This window comes from Mesoplodon bidens, assembly GCF_964165515.1.
Source record: "Mesoplodon bidens genome assembly, contig: HAP1_SCAFFOLD_35, whole genome shotgun sequence".
NCBI lineage: Eukaryota > Metazoa > Chordata > Mammalia > Artiodactyla > Ziphiidae > Mesoplodon > Mesoplodon bidens.
The window spans coordinates 2,788,224-2,804,830 of NW_027672525.1; positions in this window are offsets into that span (position 1 = coordinate 2,788,224).

The following is a 16,607-nucleotide window of genomic DNA, read 5'->3' on the forward strand; positions in this document are numbered from 1 at the left end:
TCTTCACAATATTCCATGCCCTTGTCATCACAATGTGCCATGCCCACAGTCAACACAATTATCCATGAAACTTGTGAGACCAATGCTCCATGCCCCTGTCATCACAATGCTGCATGCCCTTGTCATCACAATGCTCCATGACACCAGTTCTCACAATGCTCCGTGACTCAAGTCATCACAAGGCTTCATGACCTGTGTCATCACAATGATCCATGCCCTCATCATCACAAGGCTCTGTGAACTTTGTCACCACAATGCTCCAGGAAATTTTCATCACAATGCTCCGTGACACTTGTTATCACAATGCTCCGTCCCTTTGTCAACTCAATGCTCCATGACCCTTGTCATCACAATGTTCCATGCGCTTGTCAGCACAGTGCTCCATGACCCATGTCATCACAATGCTCCATAAAACTTGTCATCACAATGCTCCTTGCACGTCTTATCAAAATGCTCTCTCAGCACTGATATCAAAATGTTCCCTCTCTAGTCACCACAATACCCGCACTCCCCTGTCATCACAATGGTCCATAACCCCTGTCATGAAAATGTTCCGTGACCCCTGACATCAAAATGTTCCATAACCCCTGTCATCAAAATGTTCCTTGACCATTTTCATCAAATTGCTCCATGACCCTGTCATCACAATGCTCCCTGCCCTTCTCATCACAATGCACAACGCCCTTGTGATCAAAATGCTCCATGATTTTGTCATCATGAAGAACCATGACCCTTGGCATCACAATGCTCCATGTCATTGTCATCACAATGATCCATGATCGCTCTCATCACATTGCTTCATGCCCTTGTCGTCACAAAGCTCCATGACGCATGTCATCACAATGCTCCAAGCCATTGCCATCACAGTGCTCCATTACATCTGTCATCAGAATCCTCCATGATACTTGGCATCACAATGCTCCATGCCATTGTCATCACAATGGGCCATTACATATGTCATCACAATGCTCCCTGACACCAGTCTTCACAATATTGCATGACCTGGTCTTCACAATGCTCCATGCCCTTGTCATCACAATGCGCCAATCCAAATGTCATTGCAATAATCCATGAAACTTATTAGACCAATGCTCCATGCCCTTGTCATCACTATGCTCCATGCCCTTGTTATCACAATGCTCCATGACCCATGTCATCACAATGCGCCGTGAGTCCAGTCATCACAATGCTTCATGACCTTTGTCATCACAATGGTCCATGCCCTCATCATCAACAGTCTCTGTGACCTTTTTAACCTCAATGCTCCATGAAATTTTCATCACAATACTCTTTGACCCTTGTCATCACAATACTCTATGCCTTTCTCAGCACAATGCTCCATGACCGTTGTCATCACAATGCTCCATGCGCTTGTCAGCACAATGCTCCATGACACATGTCATCACAGTGCACCATGCGCTTGTCATCACAGTGCTCCACAATCTGGTCATCACAATGCTCCATTAACTTTGTCATCACAGGGCTCCATGCACTTCTCATCAATATGCTCTCTCACCACTGACATCACAAAGTTACATCACTATTTATCACAATACTCCCCCACCCCTGTCATCACAATGTTCCATGACTCCTGTCATCACAATGCTACATGCACTTATCATCACAATGTTCGATGACCTATGACGTCACAATGTTCCATAACACCTGTCAACAAAATGCTCCATGACCCTTTTCATCAAAATCCTCCATGTCCCCTGACATCACAATGCTCCATAACCCTTGTCATTACAGTGCTCCATGACACTCTTCATCACAATTATCCATGGCCTTCTCATCACAATGCTCCACGGTCTTGCCATCACAATGCTCCATGCCCTGGTCATCACAATACTCCAAGTTCTTGGCATCACTATGTTCCATGACACTTCTCATCACAGTGTTACATGCTTTGTCAGCACAGTACTCCACAAACTTGTCATCTGAATGCTCCATGACACGTGTCATCACAATACTCCATGAACATTTTCAGCCCTATGCTCGATGACTTTCTCATCGCAATGCTCCATGACCAATTTCATCACAATGCTCCATGACCACTGTCATCACAACACTCCATGACACCTGACAACACAATGATCCGGGACTCTTGTCATCACAATGCCCCATTACCTAGTCATCACAATGCTCCATGACCCATGTCATCACAATACTCCATGAATCTATTCAGCCCAAACTCCATGATCCTTGTCATCAAAATGATCCGTGCCCTAGTCATCCCAATGCTCCATGACCTCTGTATTCACAATGCTCTGTGACACGTGTCATCACAGTGCGCCATGACACCTGTCATCACAATGCTCCATACCTTTGTCAGCAAAATGCTACATGACCTTGTCATTACAATGCTCTATGCGCTTGTCATCACAATACTCCATTACCATTATCATCACAATCCTCCATGAACCTTGGGATCACATTGCTTCATGCCCTTGTCATCACAATGCTCCATGCTCCTTGAAATCAAAATGATCCATGACCTCTGTCATCGCAATGCTCCAAACCCTTGTGATGACAATGTTCCATAACACTTGTCATCACAACGCTCCATGATGCCTGTCATCACAATACTGTATGTCCTTTTCATCACAATGTTCCATGAACTTTGTCATCACAATTCTCAATACACTTGTCATCACAATGCTCCCTGGCTCTTGTCGTCAGAATGATCATTGAACCCTGTCAAGGAAAGGCTCCATGCTGTTTTCATCACAATGCCCCATGCCATTTCCTCACAATAATCCATGCCATTGTCATCAAAATACTCCACAAGCTTGTCATCCAAATGCTCCATGACGTGTGCATCACAATTCTCCATGCACTTGCCAGCACAATGCTCTCGGACCCTTGTCATCACAATGCTCCAAGCCATTGTAATCACAATGCTCCATTACCTTTGTCATCAGAATCCTCCATGACACTTGGCATCACAATGCTCCATGCCATTGTCATCACAATGAGCCATTACATATGTCATCACAATGCTCCCTGACACCAGTCTTCACAATACTGCAAGACCTTGCCTTCACAATGCTCCATGCCCTTGTCATCACAATGCGCCATTCCAACTGTCATTGCAATAATCCATGAAACTTATTAGACCAATGCTCCATGCCCTTTTCATCACAATGTTCTATGCCATTCTCAGCACAATGCTCCAGACCGTTGTCATCACAATGCTCCATGCGCTTGTCAGCACAATGATCCATGACACGTCATCACAATGCACCATGCGCTTGTCATCACAGTGCTCCACAATCTTCTCATCACAATGCTCCATTAACATTGTCATCACAATGCTCCATGCACTTCTCATCAATATGCTCTCTCACCACTGATATCACAATGGTACATCACTATTCATTACATTACTCCCACACCCCTGTCATCACAATATTCCATGACTCCTGTCATCACCATGCTACATGCACTTATCATCACAATGTTCGATGACCTATGACATCACAATGTTCCATAAGCCCTATCATCAAAATGCTCCATGACACTTTTCATCAAAATGCTCCATGTCCCCTGACATCACAATGCTCCATAGCCCTTGTCATTACGGTGCTCCTTGACGCTCGTCATCACCATTATCCATGGCCTTCTCATCACAATGCTCCACGGTCTTGCCATCACAATGCTCCATGCCCTGGTCATCACAATACTCCATATCCCTTGTCATCACAATTCTCCACGTCCTTGTCATCACAATGCTCAATGACAGTTCTCATCACAATTTTACATGCTTTTGTCATCACGATTCTCCATGCACATGTCATCGCAATGCCCCATGACCCCTGTCATAGCAAGCTCCATGCCTCTGTAATCACAATGCTTCATGACCTTTTCGTCAAAATTCTCAATGGCCGTTGTCATCAAAATGCTCCATGACCCTTGTCATCACAATGATCCAAGCCCTTGTCATCACAATGCTCCATTACCTTTGTCATCACAATCCTCCAAAACACTTGGCATCACAATGCTCCATGCCATTGTCATCACAATGGAACATGAAATATGTCATCACAATGCTCCCTGACACCTGTCTTCACAATACTCCATGACCTTGTCATCACAATGTGCCATGCCCACTGTCAACACAATTATCCATGAAACTTGTCAGACCAATGCTCTATAACCCTGTCATCACAATGCTCCATGCCCTTGTCATCACAATGCTCCAATACCCCAGTTCGCACAATGCTCCGTGACTCCAGTCATCACAAGGCGTCATGACCCGTGTCATCACAATTATCCATGCCCTCATCATCACAAGGCTCTGTGAACTTTGTCACCACAATGCTCCATGAACTTTTCATCACAATGCTCCGTGACACTTGTTATCACAATGCTCCGTCCCTTTGTCAACTCAATGCTCCATGACCCTTGTCATCACAATGCTCCATGACCCCAGTTCTCACAATGCTCCGTGACTCCAGTCATCACAAGGCGTCATGACCTGTGTCATCACAATTATCCATGCCCTCATCATCACAAGGCTCTGTGAACTTTGTCACCACAATGCTCCATGAACTTTTCATCACAATGCTCCGTGACACTTGTTATCACAATGCTCCGTCCCTTTGTCAACTCAATGCTCCATGTCCCTTGTCATCACGATACTCCATGAACATTTTCATCCCAATGCTCCATGACCCTTGTCATCACAATGATCCATGCCCTTGTCATCCGAATGCTCCATGACACCTGTCACCACAATGTTCCATGCCTTTGTCAGCAAAATGCTACATGGCTTTCTCATTACAATGCTCAAAGAACTTGTCATCACAATACTCCATTACCACTGTCATCACAATCCTCCATGAACCTTGGGATCACATTGTTTCATGCCCTTGTCATCACAATGCTCCATGCTCCTTGAAATCAAAATGATCCATGACCTCTGTCATCACAGTGCTCCAAATCGTAGTGGTCACAATGTTTCATAACACTTGTCATCACAACGCTCCATGATGCCTGTCATCACAATACTCCATGCCCTTTTAATCAAAATGTTCCATGACCTTTGTCATCACAATTGTCAATACACTTGTCATCACAATGCTCCCTGACTCTTGTCGTCAGAATGCTCCTTGAACCCTGGCACAAAAAGGCTCCATGCCTTTATCATCACAGTGCCCCATGCCATTTTCATCACAATGCTCCATGCCATTGTCATCAAAATACTCCACAAGCTTGTCATCCAAATGCTCCATGACCCGTGTCATCACAATTCTCCATGCGCTTGCCAGCACAATGCTCCCTGACCCTTGTCATCACAATGCTCCAAGCCATTGTCATCACAATGCTCCATTACCTTTGTCATCAGAATCCTCCATGACACTTGGCATCACAATGCTCCATGCCATTGTCATCACAATGGGCCATTATATATATCATCACAATGCTCCCTGACACCAGTCTTCACAATACTGCATGACCTGGTCTTCACAATGCTCCATGCACTTGTCATCACAATGTACTATTCCAACTGTCATTGCAATAATCCATGAAACTTATTAGACCAGTGTTCCCTGCCCTTGTCATCACAATGCTCCATGCCCTTGTTATCACAATGCTCCGTGACTCCAGTCATCACAATTCTTCATGACCTTTGTCATCACAGTGGTCCATGCCCTCGTCATCAACAGTCTCTGTGACATTTTTAACCTCCATGCTCCATGAAATTTTCATCACAATGCTCTTGGACCCTTGTCATCACAATACTCTATGCCTTTCTCAGCACAATGTTCCTTGACCTTTGTCATCACAATGCTCCATGCGCTTGTCAGCACAATGTTCCATGACACATGTCATCACAATGCACCATGTGCTTGTCATCACAGTTCTCCACAATCTTGTCATCACAATGCTCCATTTACCTTGTCATCACAATGCTCCATACACTTCTCATCAATATGCTCTCTCACCACTGATATCACAATGTTACATCACTATTCATCACAATACTCCCTCACCCCTATCATCACAATGTTCAATGACTCCTGTCATCACAATGCTACATGCACTTATCATCACAATGTTCGATGACCTATGACATCACAATGTTCCATAAGCCATGTCATCAAAATGCTCCATTACCCTTTTCATCAAAATGCTCCATGTCCCATGACATCACAATGCTCCACAGCCCTTGTCATTACAGTGCTCCATGACGCTCGTCATCACAATTATCCATGGTCTTCTCATCACAATGCTCCACGGTCTTGCCATCACAATGCTCCATGCTTTGGTCATCACAGTGCTCCATGTCCGTTGTCATCACTATTCTCGACGTCCTTGTCATCACAATGCTCCATGACAGTTCTCATCACAGTGCTCCATGTCTTTTGTCATCACAATTCTCCATGCACATGTCATCGCAATACCCCATGACCCCTGTCATAGCAAGCTCCATTCCTGCGTCACCACAATGCTTCACGATTTTTTCATCAAAATTCTCAATGGCCGTTGTCATCAAAATGCTCCATGAACCTTGTAATCACAATGCTCCAAGCCCTTGTCATCACAATGTTCCATGAACTTTGTCATCACAATTCTCAATACACTTGTCATCACAATGCTCCCTGGCTCTTGTCGTCAGAATGATCATTGAAACCTGTCAAGGAAAGGCTCCATGCTGTTTTCATCACAATGCCCCATGCCATTTCCTCACAATAATCCATGCCATTGTCATCAAAATACTCCACAAGCTTGTCATCCAAATTCTCCATGACGTGTGCATAACAATTCTCCATGCACTTGCCAGAACAATGCTCCCTGACCCTTGTCATCACAATGCTCCAAGCCATTGTCATCACAATGCTCCATTACCTTTGTCATCAGAATCCTCCATGACACTTGGCATCACAATGCTCCATGCCATTGTCATCACAATGAGCCATTACATATGTCATCACAATGCTCCCTGACACCAATCTTCACAATACTGCAAGACCTTGCCTTCACAATGCTCCATGCCCTTGTCATCACAATGCGCCATTCCAACTGTCATTGCAGTAATCCATGAAACTTATTAGACCAATGCTCCATGCCCTTTCCATCACAATGTTCTGTGCCATTCTCAGCACAATGCTCCAGACCGTTGTCATCACAATGCTCCATGCGCTTGTCAGCACAATGATCCATGACACGTCATCACAATGCACCATGCGCCTGTCATCACAGTGCTCCACAATCTTCTCATCACAATGCTCCATTAACATTGTCATCACAATGCTCCATGCACTTCTCATCAATATGCTCTCTCACCACTGATATCACAATGTTACATCACTATTCATTACATTACTCCCTCACCCCTGTCATCACAATATTCCATGACTCCTGTCATCACCATGCTACATGCACTTATCATCACAATGTTCGATGACCTATGACATCACAATGTTCCATAAGCCCTGTCATCAAAATGCTCCATGACACTTTTCATCAAAATGCTCCATGTCCCCTGACATCACAATGCTCCATAGCCCTTGTCATTACGGTGCTCCTTGACGCTCGTCATCACAATTATCCATGGCCTTCTCATCACAATGCTCCACGGTCTTGCCATCACAATGCTCCATGCCCTGGTCATCACAATACTCCATGTCCCTTGTCATCACAGTTCACCACGTCCTTGTCATCACAATGCTCAATGACAGTTCTCATCACAATTTTACATGCTTTTGTCATCACGATTCTCCATGCACATGTCATCGCAATGCCCCATGACCCCTGTCATAGCAAGCTCCATGCCTCTGTCATCACAATGCTTCATGACATTTTCGTCAAAATTCTCAATGGCCGTTGTCATCAAAATGCTCCATGACCCTTGTCATCACAATGATCCAAGCCCTTGTCATCACAATGCTCCATTACCTTTGGCATCACAATCCTCCAAAACACTTGGCACCACTATGCTCCATGCCATTGTCATCACAATGGAACATGAAATATGTCATCACAATGCTCCCTGACACCTGTCTTCACAATACTCCATGACCTTGTCATCACAATGTGCCATGCCCACTGTCAACACAATTATCCATGAAACTTGTCAGACCAATGCTCCATGACCGTGTCATCACAATGCTCCATGCCCTTGTCATCACAATGCTCCAATACCCCAGTTCGCACAATGCTCCGTGACTCCAGTCATCACAAGGCGTCATGACCTGTGTCATCACAATTATCCATGCCCTCATCATCACAAGGCTCTGTGAACTTTGTCACCACAATGCTCCATGAACTTTTCATCACAATGCTCCGTGACACTTGTTATCACAATGCTCCGTCCCTTTGTCAACTCAATGCTCCATGACCCTTGTCATCACAATGCTCCATGACCCCAGTTCTCACAATGCTCCGTGACTCCAGTCATCACAAGGCGTCATGACCTGTGTCATCACAATTATCCATGCCCTCATCATCACAAGGCTCTGTGAACTTTGTCACCACAATTCTCCATGAAATTTTCATCACAATGCTCCATGACACTTGTTATCACAATGCTCCGTCCCTTTGTCAACTCAATGCTCCATGTCCCTTGTCATCACGATACTCCATGAACATTTTCAACCCAATGCTCCATGACCCTTGTCATCACAATGATCCATGCCCTTGTCATCCGAATGCTCCATGACACCTGTCACCACAATGTTCCATGCCTTTGTCAGCAAAATGCTACTTGGCCTTCTCATTACAATGCTCAAAGAACTTGTCATCACAATACTCCATTACCACTGTCATCACAATCCTCCATGAACCTTGGGATCACATTGTTTCATGCCCTTGTCATCACAATGCTCCATGCTCCTTGAAATCAAAATGATCCATGACCTCTGTTATCACAGTGCTCCAAATCATTGTGGTCACAATGTTTCATAACACTTGTCATCACAACGCTCCATGATGCCTGTCATCACAATACACCATGCCCTTTTCATCAAAATGTTCCATGACCTTTGTCATCACAATTGTCAATACACTTGTCATCACAATGCTCCCTGACTCTTGTCGTCAGAATGCTCCTTGAACCCTGGCACAAAAAGGCTCCATGCCTTTATCATCACAATGCCCCATGCTATTTTCATCACAATGCTCCATGCCGTTGTCATCAAAATACTCCACAAGCTTGTCATCCAAATGCTCCATGACCCGTGTCATCACAATTCTCCATTCACTTGCCAGCACAATGCTCGCTGACCCTTGTCATCACAATGCTCCAAGCCATTGTCATCACAATGCTCCATTACCTTTGTCATCAGAATCCTCCATGACACTTGGCATCACAATGCTCCATGCCATTGTCATCACAATGGGCCATTATATATGTCATCACAATGCTCCCTGACACCAGTCTTCACAATACTGCATGACCTGGTCTTCACAATGCTCCATGCACTTGTCATCACAATGCGCTATTCCAACTGTCATTGCAATAATCCATGAAACTTATTAGACCAATGTTCCCTGCCCTTGTCATCACAATGCTCCATGCCCTTGTTATCACAATGCTCCGTGACTCCAGTCATCACAATTCTTCATGACCTTTGTCATCACAATGGTCCATGCCCTCGTCATCAACAGTCTCTGTGACATTTTTAACCTCAATGCTCCATGAAATTTTCATCACAATGCTCTTGGACCCTTGTCATCACAATACTCTATGCCTTTCTCAGCACAATGTTCCTTGACCGTTGTCATCACAATGCTCCATGCGCTTGTCAGCACAATGCTCCATGACACATGTCATCACAATGCACCATGTGCTTGTCATCACAGTGCTCCACAATCTTGTCATCACAATGCTCCATTTACCTTGTCATCACAATGCTCCATGCACTTCTCATCAATATGCTCTCTCACCACTGATATCACAATGTTACATCACTATTCATCACAATACTCCCTCACCCCTATCATCACAATGTTCAATGACTCCTGTCATCACAATGCTACATGCACTTATCATCACAATGTTCGACGACCTATGACATCACAATGTTCCATAAGCCATGTCATCAAAATGCTCCATTACCCTTTTCATCAAAATGTTCCATGTCCCAAGACATCACAATGCTCCATAGCCCTTGTCATTACAGTGTTCCATGATGCTCGTCATCACAATTATCCATGGTCTTCTCATCACAATGCTCCACTGTCTTGCCATCACAATGCTCCATGCTTTGGTCATCACAGTGCTCCATGTCCGTTGTCATCACTATTCTCCACGTCCTTGTCATCACAATGCTCCATGACAGTTCTCATCACAGTGCTCCATGTCTTTTGTCATCACAATTCTCCATGCACATGTCATCGCAATACCCTATGACCCCTGTCATAGCAGGCTCCCTTCCTGTGTCACCACAATGCTTCACGATCTTTTCATCAAAATTCTCAATTGCCGTTGTCATCAAAATGATCCATGAACCTTGTAATCACAATGCTCCAAGCCCTTGTCATCACAATGCTCCATTACCTTTGTCATCACAATCCTCCAAATCACTTGACATCACAATGCTCCATACCATTGTCATCACAATGGTACATGAAATATGTCATCACAATGCTCCCTGACACCTGTCTTCAAAATATTCCATGCCCTTGTCATCACAATGTGCCATGCCCACAGTCAACACAATTATCCATGAAACTTGTGAGACCAATGCTCCATGCCCCTGTCATCACAATGCTGCATGCCCTTGTCATCACAATGCTCCATGACACCAGTTCTCACAATGCTCCGTGACTCAATCATCACAAGGCTTCATGACCTGTGTCATCACAATGATGCATGCCCTCATCATCACAAGGCTCTGTGAATTTTGTCACCACATTGCTCCATGAACTATTCATCACAATGCTCCGTGACACTTGTTATCACAATGCTCCATCCCTTTGTCAACTCAATGCTCCATGACCCTTGTCATCACAATGGATCATGCGCTTGTCAGCACAGTGCTCCATGACCCATGTCATCACAATGCTCCATAAAACTTGTCATCACAATGCTCCTTGCACGTCTTATCAAAATGCTCTCTCAGCACTGATATCAAAATGTTCCCTCTCTAGTCACCACAATACCCCCACTCCCCTGTCATCACAATGGTCCATAACACCTGTCATGAAAGTGTTCCATGACCCCTGACATCAAAATGTTCCATAACCCCTGTCATCAAAATGTTCCTTGACCATTTTCATCAAATTGTTCCATGACCCTGTCATCACAATGCTCCCTGCCCTTCTCATCACAATGCACAACGCCCTTGTCATCAAAATGCTCCATGATTTTGTCATCACGAAGAACCATGACCCTTGGCATCACAATGCTCCATGTCATTGTCATCACAATGATCCATGATCGCTCTCATCACATTGCTTCATGCCCTTGTCGTCACAAAGCTCCATGACGCATGTCATCACAATGCTCCAAGCCATTGCCATCACAGTGCTCCATTACATCTGTCATCAGAATCCTCCATGATACTTGGCATCACAATGCTCCATGCCATTGTCATCACAATGGGCCATTACATATGTCATCCCAATGATCCCTGACACCAGTCTTCACAATATTGCATGACCTGGTCTTCACAATGCTCCATGCCCTTGTCATCACAATGCGCCATTCCAAATGTCATTGCAATAATCCATGAAACTTATTAGACCAATGCTCCAAGCCCTTGTCATCACTATGCTCCATGCCCTTGTTATCACAGTGCTCCATGACCCATGTCATCACAATGCTCCGTGAGTCCAGTCATCACAATGCTTCCTGACCTTTGTCATCACAATGGTCCATGCCCTCATCATCAACAGTCTCTGTGACATTTTTAACCTCAATGCTCCATGAAATTTTCATCACAATACTCTTTGACCCTTGTCATCACAATACTCTATGCCTTTCTCAGCACAATGCTCCATGACCGTTGTCATCACAGTGCTCCATGCGCTTGTCAGCACAATGCTCCATGACACATGTCATCACAGTGCACCATGTGCTTGTCATCACAGTGCTCCACAATCTGGTCATCACAATGCTGCATTAACCTTGTCATCACAGGGCTCCATGCACTTCTCATCAATATGCTCTCTCACCACTGACATCACAAAGTTACATCACTATTTATCACAATACTCCCCCACCCCTGTCATCACAATGTTCCATGACTCCTGTCATCACAATGCTACATGCACTTATCATCACAATGTTCGATGACCTATGACATCACAATGTTCCATAACACCTGTCAACAAAATGCTCCATGACCCTTTTCATCAAAATGCTCCATGTCCCCTGACATCACAATGCTCCATAACCCTTGTCATTACAGTGCTCCATGACACTCTTCATCACAATTATCCATGGCCTTCTCATCACAATGCTCCACGGTCTTGCCATCACAATGCTCCATGCCCTGGTCATCACAATACTCCAAGTTCTTGGCATCACTATGTTCCATGACACTTCTCATCACAGTGTTACATGCTTTGTCAGCACAGTACTCCACAAACTTGTCATCTGAATGCTCCATGACACGTGTCATCACAATACTCCATGAACATTTTCAGCCCAATGCTCGATGACTTTCTCATCGCAATGCTCCATGACCAATATCATCACAATGCTCCATGACCACTGTCATCACAACACTCCATGACACTTGACAACACAATGATCCGGGACTCTTGTCATCACAATGCCCCATTACCTAGTCATCACAATGCTCCATGACCCATGTCATCACAATACTCCATGAATCTATTCAGCCCAAACTCCATGATCCTTGTCATCAAAATGATCCGTGCCCTAGTCATCCCAATGCTCCATGACCTCTGTATTCACAATGCTCTGTGACACGTGTCATCACAGTGCGCCATGACACCTGTCATCACAATGCTCCATACCTTTGTCAGCAAAATGCTACATGACCTTGTCATTACAATGCTCTATGCGCTTGTCATCACAATACTCCATTACCATTATCATCACAATCCTCCATGAACCTTGGGATCACATTGCTTCATGCCCTTGTCATCACAATGCTCCATGCTCCTTGAAATCAAAATGATCCATGACCTCTGTCATCGCAATGCTCCAAACCCTTGTGATCACAATGTTCCATAACACTTGTCATCACAACGCTCCATGATGCCTGTCATCACAATACTGTATGTCCTTTTCATCACAATGTTCCATGAACGTTGTCATCACAATTCTCAATACACTTGTCATCACAATGCTCCCTGGCTCTTGTCGTCAGAATGATCATTGAACCCTGTCAAGGAAAGGCTCCATGCTGTTTTCATCACAATGCCCCATGCCATTTCCTCACAATAATCCATGCCATTGTCATCAAAATGCTGCACAAGCTTGTCATCCAAATGCTCCATGACGTGTGCATCACAATTCTCCATGCACTTGCCAGCACAATGCTCCCTGACCCTTGTCATCACAATGCTCCAAACCATTGTCATCACAATGCTCCATTACCTTTGTCATCAGAATCCTCCATGACACTTGGCATCACAATGCTCCATGCCATTGTCATCACAATGAGCCATTACATATGTCATCACAATGCTCCCTGACACCAGTCTTCAGAATATTGCAAGACCTTGCCTTCACAATGCTCCATGCCCTTGTCATCACAATGCGCCATTCCAACTGTCATTGCAATAATCCATGAAACTTATTAGACCAATGCTCCATGCCCTTTTCATCACAATGTTCTATGCCATTCTCAGCACAATGCTCCAGACCGTTGTCATCACAATGCTCCATGCGCTTGTCAGCACAATGATCCATGACACGTCATCACAATGCACCATGCGCTTGTCATCACAGTGCTCCACAATCTTCTCATCACAATGCTCCATTAACACTGTCATCACAATGCTCCATGCACTTCTCATTAATATGCTCTCTCACCACTGATATCACAATGTTACATCACTATTCATTACATTACTCCCTCACCCCTGTCATCACAATGTTCCATGACTCCTGTCATCACCATGCTACATGCACTTATCATCACAATGTTCGATGACCTATGACATCACAATGTTCCATAAGCCCTGTCATCAAAATGCTCCATGACACTTTTCATCAAGATGCTCCATGTCCCCTGACATCACAATGCTCCATAGCCCTTGTCATTACTGTGCTCCTTGACGCTCGTCTTCACAATTATCCATGGCCTTCTCATCACAATGCTCCACGGTCTTGCCCTCACAATGCTCCATGCCCTGGTCATCACAATGCTCCATGTCCATTGTCATCAGAATTCTCCACGTCCATGTCATCACAATGCTCAATGACAGTTCTCATCACAATTTTACATGCTTTTGTCATCACGATTCTCCATGCACATGTCATCGCAATGCCCCATGACCCCTGTCATAGCAAGCTCCATGCCTCTGTCATCACAATGCTTCATGACATTTTCGTCAAAATTCTCAATGGCCGTTGTCATCAAAATGCTCCATGACCCTTGTCATCACAATGATCCAAGCCCTTGTCATCACAATGCTCCATTACCTTTGTCATCACAATCCTCCAAAACACTTGGCATCACAATGCTCCATGCCATTGTCATCACAATGGAACATGAAATATGTCATCACAATGCTCCCTAACTCTTGTCTTCACAATACTCCATGACCTTGTCATCACAGTGTGCCATGCCCACTGTCAACACAATTATCCATGAAACTTGTCAGACCAATGCTCCATGACCCTGTCATCACAATGTTCCATGCCCTTGTCATCACAATGCTCCAATACCCCAGTTCGCACAATGCTCCGTGACTCCAGTCATCACAAGGCGTCATGACCAGTGTCATCACAATTATCCATGCCCTCATCATCACAAGGCTCTGTGAACTTTGTCACCACAATGCTCCATGAACTTTTCATCACAATGCTCCGTGACACTTGTTATCACAATGCTCCGTCCCTTTGTCAACTCAATGCTCCATGACCCTTGTCATCACAATGCTCCATGACCCCAGTTCTCACAATGCTCCGTGACTCCAGTCATCACAAGGCGTCATGAACTGTGTCATCACAATTATCCATGCCCTCATCATCACAAGGCTCTGTGAACTTTGTCACCACAATGCTCCATGAACTTTTCATCACAATGCTCCTTGACACTTGTTATCACAATGCTCCGTCCCTTTGTCAACTCAATGCTCCATGACCCTTGTCATCACAATGCTCCATGACCCCAGTTCTCACAATGCTCCGTGACTCCAGTCATCACAAGGTGTCATGACCTGTGTCATCACAATTATCCATGCCCTCATCATCACAAGGCTCTGTGTACTTTGTCACCACAATGCTCCATGAAATATTCATCACAATGCTCCGTGACACTTGTTATCACAATTCTCCGTCCCTTTGTCAACTCAATGCTCCATGTCCCTTGTCATCACGATACTCCTTGAACATTTTCATCCCAATGCTCCATAACCCTTGTCATCACAATGATCCATGCCCTTGTCATCCGAATGCTCCATGACACCTGTCACCACAATGTTCCATGCCTTTGTCAGCAAAATGCTACATGGCCTTCTCATTACAAGGCTCAAAGAACTTGTCATCACAATACTCCATTACCACTGTCATCACAATCCTCCATGAACCTTGGGATCACATTGTTTCATGCCCTTGTCATCACAATGCTCCATGCTCCTTGAAATCAGAATGATCCATGACCTCTGTCATCACAGTGCTCCAAATCGTTGTGGTCACAATGTTTCATAACACTTGTCATCACAACGCTCCATGATGCCTGTCATCACAGTACTCCATGCCCTTTTCATCAAAATGTTCCATGACCTTTGTCATCACAATTGTCAATACACTTGTCATCACAATGCTCCATGACTCTTGTCGTCAGAATGCTCCTTGAACCCTGGCACAAAAAGGCTCCATGCCTTTATCATCACAATGCACCATGCCATTTTCATCACAATGCTCCATGCCATTGTCATCAAAATACTCCACAAGCTTGCCATCCAAATGCTCCATGACCCGTGTCATCACAATTCTCCATGCACTTGCCAGCACAATGCTCCCTGACCCTTGTCATCACAATGCTCCAAGCCATTGTCATCACAATGCTCCATTACCTTTGTCATCAGAATCCTCCATGACACTTGGCATCACAATGCTCCATGCCATTGTCATCACAATGGGCCATTATATATGTCATCACAATGCTCCCTGACACCAGTCTTCACAATACTGCATGACCTGGTCTTCACAATGCTCCATGCACTTGTCATCACAATGCGCTATTCCAACTGTCGTTGCAATAATCCATGAAACTTATTAGACCAATGTTCCCTGCCCTTGTCATCACAATGCTCCATGCCCTTGTTATCACAATGCTCCGTGACTCCAGTCATCACAATTCTTCATGACCTTTGTCATCACAATGGTCCATGCCCTCGTCATCAACAGTCTCTGTGACATTTTTAACCTCAATGCTCCATGAAATTTTCATCACAATGCTCTTTGACCCTTGTCATCACAATACTCTATGCCTTTCTCAGCACAATGTTCC